Source organism: Heterodontus francisci, chromosome 22, assembly GCF_036365525.1.
Source record: "Heterodontus francisci isolate sHetFra1 chromosome 22, sHetFra1.hap1, whole genome shotgun sequence".
NCBI lineage: Eukaryota > Metazoa > Chordata > Chondrichthyes > Heterodontiformes > Heterodontidae > Heterodontus > Heterodontus francisci.
The window spans coordinates 75,201,817-75,213,012 of record NC_090392.1 but is presented as its reverse complement, the minus strand read 5'-3'; positions in this window follow the sequence as shown (position 1 = coordinate 75,213,012).

Below are 11,196 nucleotides of genomic sequence, written 5' to 3'. Positions count from 1 at the left end.
GCGACCCTTCCTCAGAACTGGCGTAAGTTAGAAATGTAACAGTCTTTGAGCAAGTGAGAGGGGGAAGTAGAACAAGAAGGAATAACTGTGATAGGATGGGGGGGGGGGGCGGGGAAGAGACTAACTGACAGATGTCATGGAACAGAATGCAAATGGAGTGCTAAATAGTTGTAGTGAAAGACAAAGCATGAGTTCAGAGAAAGTGCTAATAATGAACAGCTCTGTACGAAAGCAAAAACATGAAAAATAAGTTTAAGACTAGCACATGGTTAAAAAAAATAAAATTTAAAAAGAATATATATATAAAAAATAAACAAACAAAAACATGACCAATTAATTTGCTCTGGTGATGTTGGTTCACAGCTTACATTTGAAAGGAGGGTAAATTCAAAATTAATATGTGGAAACATTTCAGTGAGGGAATGGTCAATCTATAGAACAGGCTGCATAGGGAGAAAGTGGAAGCAGTTGTGTGAATGCATGTTGGATAGAAGTCTTTTAGAAAATTAAGATTTAGTGATGTGAGTAATTTGAAGCATGACATGATGAAATTTGCCATTTCCTCTTTAACACGTTCACCTGAAACTCCTCGCTTTGTTATTTTAACAGATATTAATTTGTTTAACATGAACAGGTTTATGCATTCACGAAACGCAGAGATTGCAGAAGAACTAGTTCAACAATTGTCCACTAATGATGTCACCAACAGTAATTTCTAGGCTTCACCATTTAAACAGCATTCATGTGATAATACTCCACCCTCTTAATTGGGTTTGGAATCTGTGGGTTAGGTTTTTGACTCTGCGATAGTGTAAAGTGGGTGATAGTGAGTGCTCGGCCCATTTTGTATCTCTCCCCAGTTTTATTTCTTTTGACTCCAATAGAAATAAATATCTGGAGAGTTGTAAAAACAAGCTGCTGATTTGCTATCGTTTTACACCATTGTACAAATTTAAATCTGCCCTCTGTGTCTATGGACATGAAGTTACAAATGTAAGTTTATGTCCTTTGCTAAAGGATGTAGAAGACTGCCATTAATGAGGAGTTACTGAAGGATATTGAGGCACGGGAGATCTAAGGATGATACCAAAACTGAGAGGTTATATCGATTTGAAAAGACTGAATAGGCTGGGGCTCTATAGAAAAGACAAGAGTGCAGGGCTCTTTACAATTCTGGAGGAGTTTGATAGCATAGATGTAGAGAGAATATTTCAGCTTGTGGGAAAATCCAAACTAGGGTTCATAAATATAGTCAATAAATTTAATAGGGAGTTAAAGAGAAACTTCTTTACCCAGAGAGTGGTTAGAATATGGAACTCACTAGCATGGAGTACTTGTGACAAATAGTATAGATGCATTTAAGGGAAAGCTAGCTTGGTACATGAGGGAAAAAATAGGTTAGGTTGATAAGGTTAGATGAAATAGGGTGAGAGGAGCATCAACCCAGACTTTGACCAGTTGAGCCAAATGGCCTGTTTCTGTGCTGTAAATTCCATGTAATTCTATATAAGCAAATTATTTCACCTTTGTGTAACCAAGCTGGTATCCTCAATAATGGATAAGACAGCACAGAAACTATTTTTGAAGAACTTCTCATCTTGGCCTCACTGGTGCTATGTTACACACTGATGGGATTTAATATGTGTTACTGCTAATCTGCAAGGCAAAGTTTACATTACAGGTGTCAGTTTTAATGAGTAAATATAATGTGATGTATCCAGTGTGATAATTAGCGGCTACAGGAGCAATGAATAATATGCAGGAGGATCTCATCAATCTTGGACAGAGCAGTGTCCAAATCTTCATGGAGACATCAAGAGAGTTAAGAAATACCAACATGAAATCAGCACACTGCCCCTGTGTATTAATTAAAATTGCATCTGATCCCTTCCTTGTTGCTGAAAACAAAATTCTTTTAGACCTTGTGAAATGTTTTTTGCTTTGAGTCCATGGGGCTGCAGCACTTGAGAGATTCAGCTTATAATTATAGAGAGGTTGCAGTGAATGATCTGGAATCATGACTTGTGCCTAATAAATAATTGAATATATACACTCATTCAGCAAGGAAACGTGTCATACATCGTCTCTCTCATTGGGCCAGATCTTGCTGAAATGGGGCATCTCTGGGCATATAGCATTAGTTTGATTTCAGCTTGGAAAAGTAAAGAAAAAATAAATTTCAAAGTGAAAATTTTCTGCAATCTCCAAAAATAATTTACTACATGCAAGAATGAGATTGAACACTTTAAATTGTTCCCTTTGTGGGTAACAGGGATTGATTAGCATTGCATTAACAGTTACTATATTTTTCAAAGGATAATTGGACTCTTAATTACCAGACTTAACATTCTGCAGTATGATGGGCAGTTAAAGCGCAAACCCAGAATGTGCTTAAAATTAAAGGGGTGGTTGAGGACGAGATACTGTCTGTGAGAGACAAATAAACAGCATAGTGGTGTAGATCGACCAGCAAGTTCCGGAGATTCGAAATTTGTGGCTGGTCTCTTAATCCCCTGAACCTGCTGGCCAATTTGTGCATTAATAATGGTGTGTAACCCATTATTATTTTTCCAGGAAGATCCTGCCCAATTTGTCTTGTGATTGATTTCTGTATCAGTTAAGGAAGTTGCATTGTCCACTTTCGGACCAGTGGTTTTTCTTCCCTGAATGATGCTGACCTTACATGGAGCTTTCTAGACAAAAGCCTGAATGGAATCTTCCAAACACATGTAACTGAGAGATTTCAGTTATGAGAAGCCATGGAAGAAACTAGAGCTCTTTTCATTAGAACAATAGAGACGAAGAGAAGATCTGTTGAAGGTGTCCAAAATTATGAGAGACTTTGATGAAAAAATCAGGGAAAGTATTTCCGCTGGTGAATCTGAAAATAGAGGGCATCAAGTTAACATCAACAGTAAAAGAATCAAGGGAAAGATTAGGAGAATACTTTGAGACATGGAACGCCCTACCAGAAACAATAGTGGAAACAGAATCCATAATAGCTTTTAAAAGGGAATTGGATAAATATTTGAGAAAGAATTATTTAAAAGGACAGGAAAACAGGACTCTTTGGTTAGCTCTTTTGGAGAGTCATACAAGCTTGATGGGTAGAATAGCCTCCTCTCCATTGTGAAATTCAATGATTGTACTTTGTTTTTTAAATAAGTAATTCCTAATTGATTTTATTAACCTGCCTAATGGCCCTAAGTGAAGCAATGTCTGGAAGTGACAATTCACCACATGGTCGTATTTAGCACTAATCCATCAGTCTTAATCAATGCACTATGGAATAGGCATCCCATAATTCAAGGGCGTACTGCCAAAGTCCTTATCCATCTGCTGTCTCTATTGGAAATAATCCATCAGCACAGATACTCTGGATGTGTTTGTAAACGTGGTAGAAAGTTCCTTTGTCATGGGCCAAAGCTTGAAGGGCCAGCTTTTTTAAAAGCACAGTGGGCTAAAAACAGAGACACAACTGAGCAGGTATGGGATGCAGGATAAGTTGGAGGGTGTCAGGGGTCGGTTGGTGGGGGGGGGGGGTGGGAGTGACCTCTTGGCTTATTATAGTAGTACCAAACTTCACAGGGTTGGATTAAGGAAGTACATAATCTGGGAAGACACTCTTAGTGTACTGAGAGGGCTCCTTCTGTCCTCTCAGGTGAATATAAAGTATCCTAAAGCATTATTTCGAAGACGAGCTGAGGAGTTCTCCCTGGTGTCTTGAAATGCACTTTGTGATGCTCTGAAAGGTATTAAATTAATGTGAGTCTTCCTTTCTTTATTGATTGACCTTGATTCATGGCCTAGCCAAGCTGTGGGAATATGACTGAGATGGGATTCATAGAATATACCTTTGCCTATTCTTGTTGTGCAGTGAATAAAGACAAAGAGATTTTTTTATTTTAGAGATACAGCACTGAAACAGGCCCTTCGGCCCACCGAGTCTGTGCCGACCATCAACCACCCATTTTATACTAATCCTACATTAATCCCATATTCCCTATCACATCCCCACAATTCCCCCACCACCTACCTATACTAGGGGCAATTTATAATGGTCAATTTACCTATCAACCTGTAATGTGAGCTAGGTTTCTCCCAATTTCCATGTAGTAAACAAAAGGACGCTATTAAAATACGATTATGCAATAGATCCATGAGTAAGAATAGGGATATGCTTTTATATTGCTTTTGTTATGAATAGAGATAAAACTGTAACCTGGAAAGGATATGTTTGAATCAAGTTCTTGAAAAAGCTTGCCTTTTTCCTGTCATGTTCTTGTTAGGACCAAGGCAGGAGTAATGCACTGTTAACTCAGTCCCACTACTCCACAGGTCACAACATATTAATAAAGTTTCCCACCTACTGGAAAAATAGCCAAGTTAATCACTTTATTTATCCCCAGAATAAAGCATGCCAAACCAGGTTTCTATAAACAACAGCACAATTAACTTTTTATTAATAAACCAAATTTTAAATGATAATGCGATGAATCTATATGTATGAAAAAATTTTATAACTCCTTAATCTTCCTAACCCTTATGCACACACATAGGGCTGAATTTTACCGGCCTCTTGATACCGTGGGTTGCGGTGCGGGGCCGATAATATGTTTAGTTTAGTTTAGAGATACAGCACTGAAACAGGCCCTTCGGCCCAACGAGTCTGTGTCGACCATCAACCACCCATTTATACTAATCCTACACTAATCCCATATTCCTACCACATCCCCACCTGTCCCTATATTTCCCTACCACCTACCTATACTGGGGGCAATTTATAATGGCCAATTAACCTATCAACCTGCAAGTCTTTGGCATGTGGGAGGAAACCGGAGCACCCGGAGGAAACCCACGCAGACACAGGGAGAACTTGCAAACTCCACACAGGCAGTACCCAGAATTGAACCCGGGTCGCTGGAGCTGTGAGGATGCGGTGCTAACCACTGCGCCACTGTGCCGCCCCTGATATGCTGGGGGGTGAGGCCCGCCTCGATTCACGACGTTGAGAAGGGCCCACTGCATAATACCGACGGCGGCAGGACCTCGGTGCAGCCCACCACAAGGCGGCGGACAATACAATTAGCATATGGTAAAGAGTACTTACCTTTGCTGATTATGCAGCTTGCCACCTCTCCACTGACATTTCCGGATTTTTCGCTGAACGGGCGTTCGTCACGTGCCGTCCCGTTCATGATTTGAAAAGCCGGCGGGTCCTCAGAGGCAGAAGTTGTCACCAGCGAAGGTAAGTTCTGTTATTCAGGGGTCTCACTCTGCATTCTTAAAGGGAGGGGGGATATTCAGGGGTCTAACTGCATTCTGGAAGGGAGGGGGTCTGAGATTACTGGAGGGAAAGCTGTGCTGGAATGAAGGGAGGTACAGTATACCATCCCTCCGTTAACAGTGTACATTCTGTGTTTGTGAGGGGGCAGTGGCACACTAGGCACCCTGTGTGGGGAGGGTGCCAGAAAGGGCAGGAGCATTAAGGTTTTATGGATGGTGAGGGCAATCGATTCAGCTGGTAGGATCTTGATGTCATGCTGTGCCACTCTGAGTGTTGGCCAAGATGGGCAATGCCATGGCACGCCACATAGTTGATCCAGGAAAGCAGCTGATGTACCCGTCAACACCAATCCATGCCCTGTTAGGAACCTTCGAATACATGCAGGGTTCAACTTTAGTTATTACATGGAAATAAGTACATTGTGTGTTCCTCTGCACACAAGAATCTGTATGCACCAGAGACAATACCAACAGGCAGGTGCAATCCACATGCAGGCCCCCAGTCATGAGCAGCATGTCCCAAGGGGAGCTTGCCATTACATTTGCCGTGCATCTACACGCCCCACATGACATGCCATTGGATATCAGAGCGTCAGTGTCAGAGGGGATTGCGCATATAGAGAGGGTGGTGACACGTCTCTGTGCCCTGCTCAAGGATGACCTGCAGCCCATGGGCTCCGGTGGACATCCCATGCCTTTGTTCCTCATAGTGGCAGCGGTTCTCAAGCCTGATGCCTCTGCTGCCTTTTGGGGGCCCACCAGAGACCTTTGTGGGGTCACACAGTCAGGAGTGTACCACTGCATCAGGGAGGTCACCAATGCCCTGCACCGGAGGGCCAGTAAGTATGTCCGCTTCAGGATGGACTTTCACAGCCAGGCCCAGAGGGCCATTGGTTCTGGCACCATTGCTGGAGAACCATAGGTTATAATGTTCATAGACTGCACTCATGTGGCCATCAGGCCTCCCGCCAGGCTACCACCTGCAGACATCACCATTAAAGGAGCCCTGCCAACCTAGGTGAAGCTGGTGTGTGAACACCGCTGATGCTTGCGGTGAATGTGTGACTGTTTCTTAGGCAGCTCCCATGACACCTGGGTCTTGCGCCAGTCCCGGCTGCCACCGCTGTTCACTGAACTGGCTTGGATGGAGGGGTGGCTTCTTGGAGTTAAAGGCTATCCTTTGCAGACATAGCTGCTGACACCAGTGAGAGACCCCACCACTGCTGCAGAGGAGAGATAAAAGGCCAGCTACTGAGCTACATGAGCCACCATTGAGCAGGAGATCAGCATATTTAAAGAGCACCTCCAATGCCTGTATGGATAGGGTGATGCCCTGTACTACAGGCCGAAAAGGCCAGCTCCTTTCTTTGCAGCTCTGCACAACTATGCACCCAATAGGGGCCAGGCCTGGCATGATGAGGAGAGACGTCAACAGGATTCCTCCTCGGACTATGAGGACGCTGAGGACCTACAACATGAAAGACACATGGGAGGGCAGATGGCACCCAGGCTCTGCACGCAGGGCTAGCAGTGAGCTAGGGATGTACGGCAGTGGTTATCAGACAGGCTGTCTGCTCCATAAGGAACTGACATGAGCTCTGCAAGCCACACAACACCCTCGCTCACCTGCTGTGCACCAGTCCACATCTGCAGCATCCCTGTGTAAACCATTAGAGGCAGCAGCTGACTGAGCCAATGTCCATGTTACTGCCTCCGTGGAAACGCTCATGAGTAATGGTGGCATGGCAATGATGTTATTGCACACATTGGCTCTCCTGAAGGGCCAACGGTGAAAAGGGATGTGACATTAGCGCTACATGCTGGCACACATCATTCACACAGAGAAAAGGACACACATGTTGGTGAGGAACATTTAGTGAAAGACGTATTTACATTGCTGTTACACCCGTGCATTCCCATTTGTTTCAGTGTGTTCTCAGTAAACTTCTTTAATACCTTTTATGCTCTATTTAAGTCTCAGGTCCTGAAATGTGCAAAATTAAGATTATACACCCAGGTGCGGCATGCCTACAAGACGGAATGTTACACTTGAGTGGGAGAACAGGATCGCAACTTCACAGCACACTGGGACACAGCAGGGTAAGTATGTGGCAGCAAAGTGGAAAGTGCTGGGGTAACTCAGCAGGTCAGGCAGCATCTGTGGAGAGAGAAGCAGAGTTAACTTTCGGGTCTGTGAACTTGGACAAGTTAACTGTGCTTCTCTCTCCACAGATGCTGCCTGACCTGCTGGATTTCTGCAGCACTTTCTGATTTGCTGCCAGATTGAAAACAGCCCCACTCTTCACTAGTCAGGTAAGTTCCTTTTGACAACTGTCAGGAAGCAAATGCTGGGGTGCTTAAAATAGGGCCCCAGCACCTGCTGCACAACTGTCAAAAACTCTCTCACTGTGCTGAATGTCCCGCCTTTCCCCACATAATATGGGGAGTGCGGCTCATGCCATGATTCTAATGAGTCCCCATGCGTAATATCATGGGGACTCTGCGTCAGCCGCTAAATGCGGGAGCCGTGCTGAGTTGAAAGGGCACCATCACACAGCGCGGTGCCCGAATAAAATTCAGCCCATACATTCAATTACCAATGGTTAACCGGGGAAAACAGAATTATTAACTTCACAAGAGTTTCTTAGGAATAAATAACTGGGTTGTAACTTTTGGTAGTATTTTCCTGGATCAGTGAGGTGTCCCAGAGTCAAATAGTCAGATGCCGCTCGATGTGTCTGCAGGTGAAATTACTGAACAGTCTATGGTGGGTAGGTGTTCAAGGTCGTTCGCCTGCAGCAAGCGTCACACAGATCTCTCAGCAACAGGTTGTAGCAACAGGTCTATTTAAATTTTAAAGTAGCAGTCTAACAGTAGGAACTTTCTTGAGACTTCAGGAGCTTACAAAAATACAAGAGACCACAGGACTCACAGTTGAGGCAGAGATTTTCCAGAGACTGGAGACAATAGGAAATTTTGCTATCTTCTAAAATGCAGGCTTCCTCTCAGCAAAGGAGTGTTTCTCCACAGAATGTAGCAGCTCCTCTTTTTTCTGGGTCTTGTCCTCTCTCTTCTGGCAGGTCAAAACTTACTTTAAATGTAGCACTTTTTCTCTTGAAATGCAAAGTGTATTTTCTGAGAGAATAGGTCTTTTCCTCTGGTCTATCAGCAAATCACAATTCCCAGCCAGCGCATAGCTCTCTCTCTGTTCTGTTTCACTGCAGAACTGCAACTAACAGTTTCTCCACGGGAGTCATAAAGCTGTCGTAAAATCTTCCTGTTGCTTGGATACAAATTACCTTGCAGCCTGCACTCTTCAAACACCAAATGTTTCAGTCACTGTTCACAGAAAATAGCAACAGGTATTAAAGGCACACAGACCTCCCAAACAAAACTCTTATGACATTCTCAAATGCCCTTCTCAATACCGCTGGCAAGAAAAGCTTTTGAAGCACAAGCTTTTATCACAGCAAGGAGTGCCATGAGTGCATACATCAGAAAATGGTTTAAGGCAGGGGTGTGGGAGGGGGGGGGGGTGGGGGGTGGGTGGCGCGGGACAGTCTGGTGTGAAAAGAGTATGAGACCTCTCATCTCTGTTTGATAAACTATTTGAAACAAATGGGTGGTAGTAAAACATGAGGCAAAGGTTAGATTTGGCAGGAAGAAATCCATAAACCAAAAGGGTGTAAAACAGATGACATGTTTTGCCCGAAACGTTAACTCTGCTTCTCTTTCCACAGATGCTGCCAGACCTGCTGAGTGATTCCAGCATTTCTTGTTTTTGTGACATGTTTTGCTTAGTTGGGAAAAAAGGGGGAAAAAGATTTCAATACCCTAGAGTATTGAAGATGCCATTTTTCCGATTTCTCTAAATCTATGTAAATTTTAGATGCCGCGCTAATGTGTGCTATTCAGTATAGTTGGTATGTTATAAGATTAATGTTTTGTTGGCAATAAATGAAGTGAATTAATAAACATATTACTGTCTCTGGTTGTATGAAGCTACTTCAAGGATAAGGAAGGAATTATCCAACACCATTGGTCCTATAGGCTGTCTTTCTCTGTGAGTAGCTGCTTGGCCTCCACTTGCCAATTGCTCCAGTGGCTTGACTAAAATCAAGAACTGGCTGTTTTGAGGGGAAATTGCAGGCACAGATCCACATCCCATCACTCTATTGGTACACCATTGTAGCGAGTGACCCTCAAGTGAAACATTGGCTGGGGTCAATAAAATTAGTAAGTTACACTATTGCCGCACACTACATAAATAGCAACAGTTGTTATGTGAAATCAAATTCTTCTGGTTGAAGCTAATCATTAATAGTTGCTAAGTTAAACAGTCTTATCAAGCTGAGATTTGGAGGTAATTTTAACCTAAGTCACCAGGCAGGAAACCCATGGGATGAGGTGGTTTTACATTGCACTCAATAACACTCTCCATTGACTTCAATTGGGAGTAAAGGCAAACTGGGTGTAAAATCAGCCTTGCAGTCAATCCCATCAGGTTCCTGAAGCATGCGTAGGGTTAAAATTAACCTTCAATCTTTCAGAAACATCTCAAAACATTTTTCATACAATGAAGTACATTGCAGTGCAATGACTGTTGTTAATGTACGACATGGAGGTTTCATGGAGCGTCTTAATGGAGGAGAGAGAGGTGGTGAGGCTTAGGGAGGGAATTCCAGAACTTAGAGCCTAGACAATTGAAGCAGTTATTAAAATCGGGATGCGCAAGAGGCCAGAATTGGAGGAGCTCAGCGACCTCGAAGGGTAGGTAAACTTTATTATTTTGTCACACTGTCATTAATCATTCTAACTTAGCATGGATATAAAATCACGGAGGCTGACAGAGAGATATCACTGAATATTAGCTTAATGATTGCTGGCAAACTGTGCTTTCCCTTTCATTGACTCTTTCCATAGCAGCATATGAAGATCCAGCTGTCATTGATGACAGTTACGGTTCAATGGGGAACTGAATATTAGTTAGACTCTGGCAGCGCTAATCTCTGGCCCAAGTACGTTGCACACTGGATATAAAGTTGCTTCAAATTTGCCAGCATCGTCAATGAAAATGCAAGAACTGACTGTCAGTGAAACATCAAACAGAGCAAGCAACACATCTTCACTTCAGAATTTTAGGAGCTAAACTTTTCCACAGCGTAGTTTCTTTCTGAGTTAAGAATTGCACTTTCTTTGTGATAATATGGACATTCTTTGTGCTCATTACACTAGTGACTGCACATTAAAAATACCTCATTGGATGTAGTGTGTTCTGGGATGTCCCAAGGTTGTTAAAGATGCTATATAAGGAAAATAAGTTCTAGATAAAAAGCAAGTTCTTCAAGCCAATGTTAGCATTAGGGAATGAAATAACTTTCCCATTTCAGATACCTTCAGAGTATAAATTCTGCTCAGTGTAAATGTTAGCACCAATCCAAAATGAGCAAATGTTGCCTGGCAAGTAAGGGAAGATCTATTTTGCTGTATCCTTGGTTGAATATACATTGTGCATAAATTTCTAGTACGGCTTTCTGACTGATATAAACTGCTCAATGTGTGACAACATCATACTAATAGGCTTAACAACATTAGATCCATCCAAATGAGGTCAGGTGAAAAATCCCATTCTTTACAATGGTAGCTCCAGGGACCCGGGTTCAATTCTGGGTACTGCCTGTGCGGAGTTTGCAAGTTCTCCCCGTGACCACGTGGGTTTTCGCCAGGTGCTCCGGTTTCCTCCCACAGCCAAAGACTTGCAGGTGATAGGTAAATTGGCCATTGCAAATTGCCCCTAGTGTAGGTAGGGAATATGGGATTAATGTAGGATTAGTATAAATGGGTGGTTGTTGGTCGGCACAGACTCGGTGGGCCGAAGGGCCTGTTTCCGTGCTGTATCTCTAAATAAAT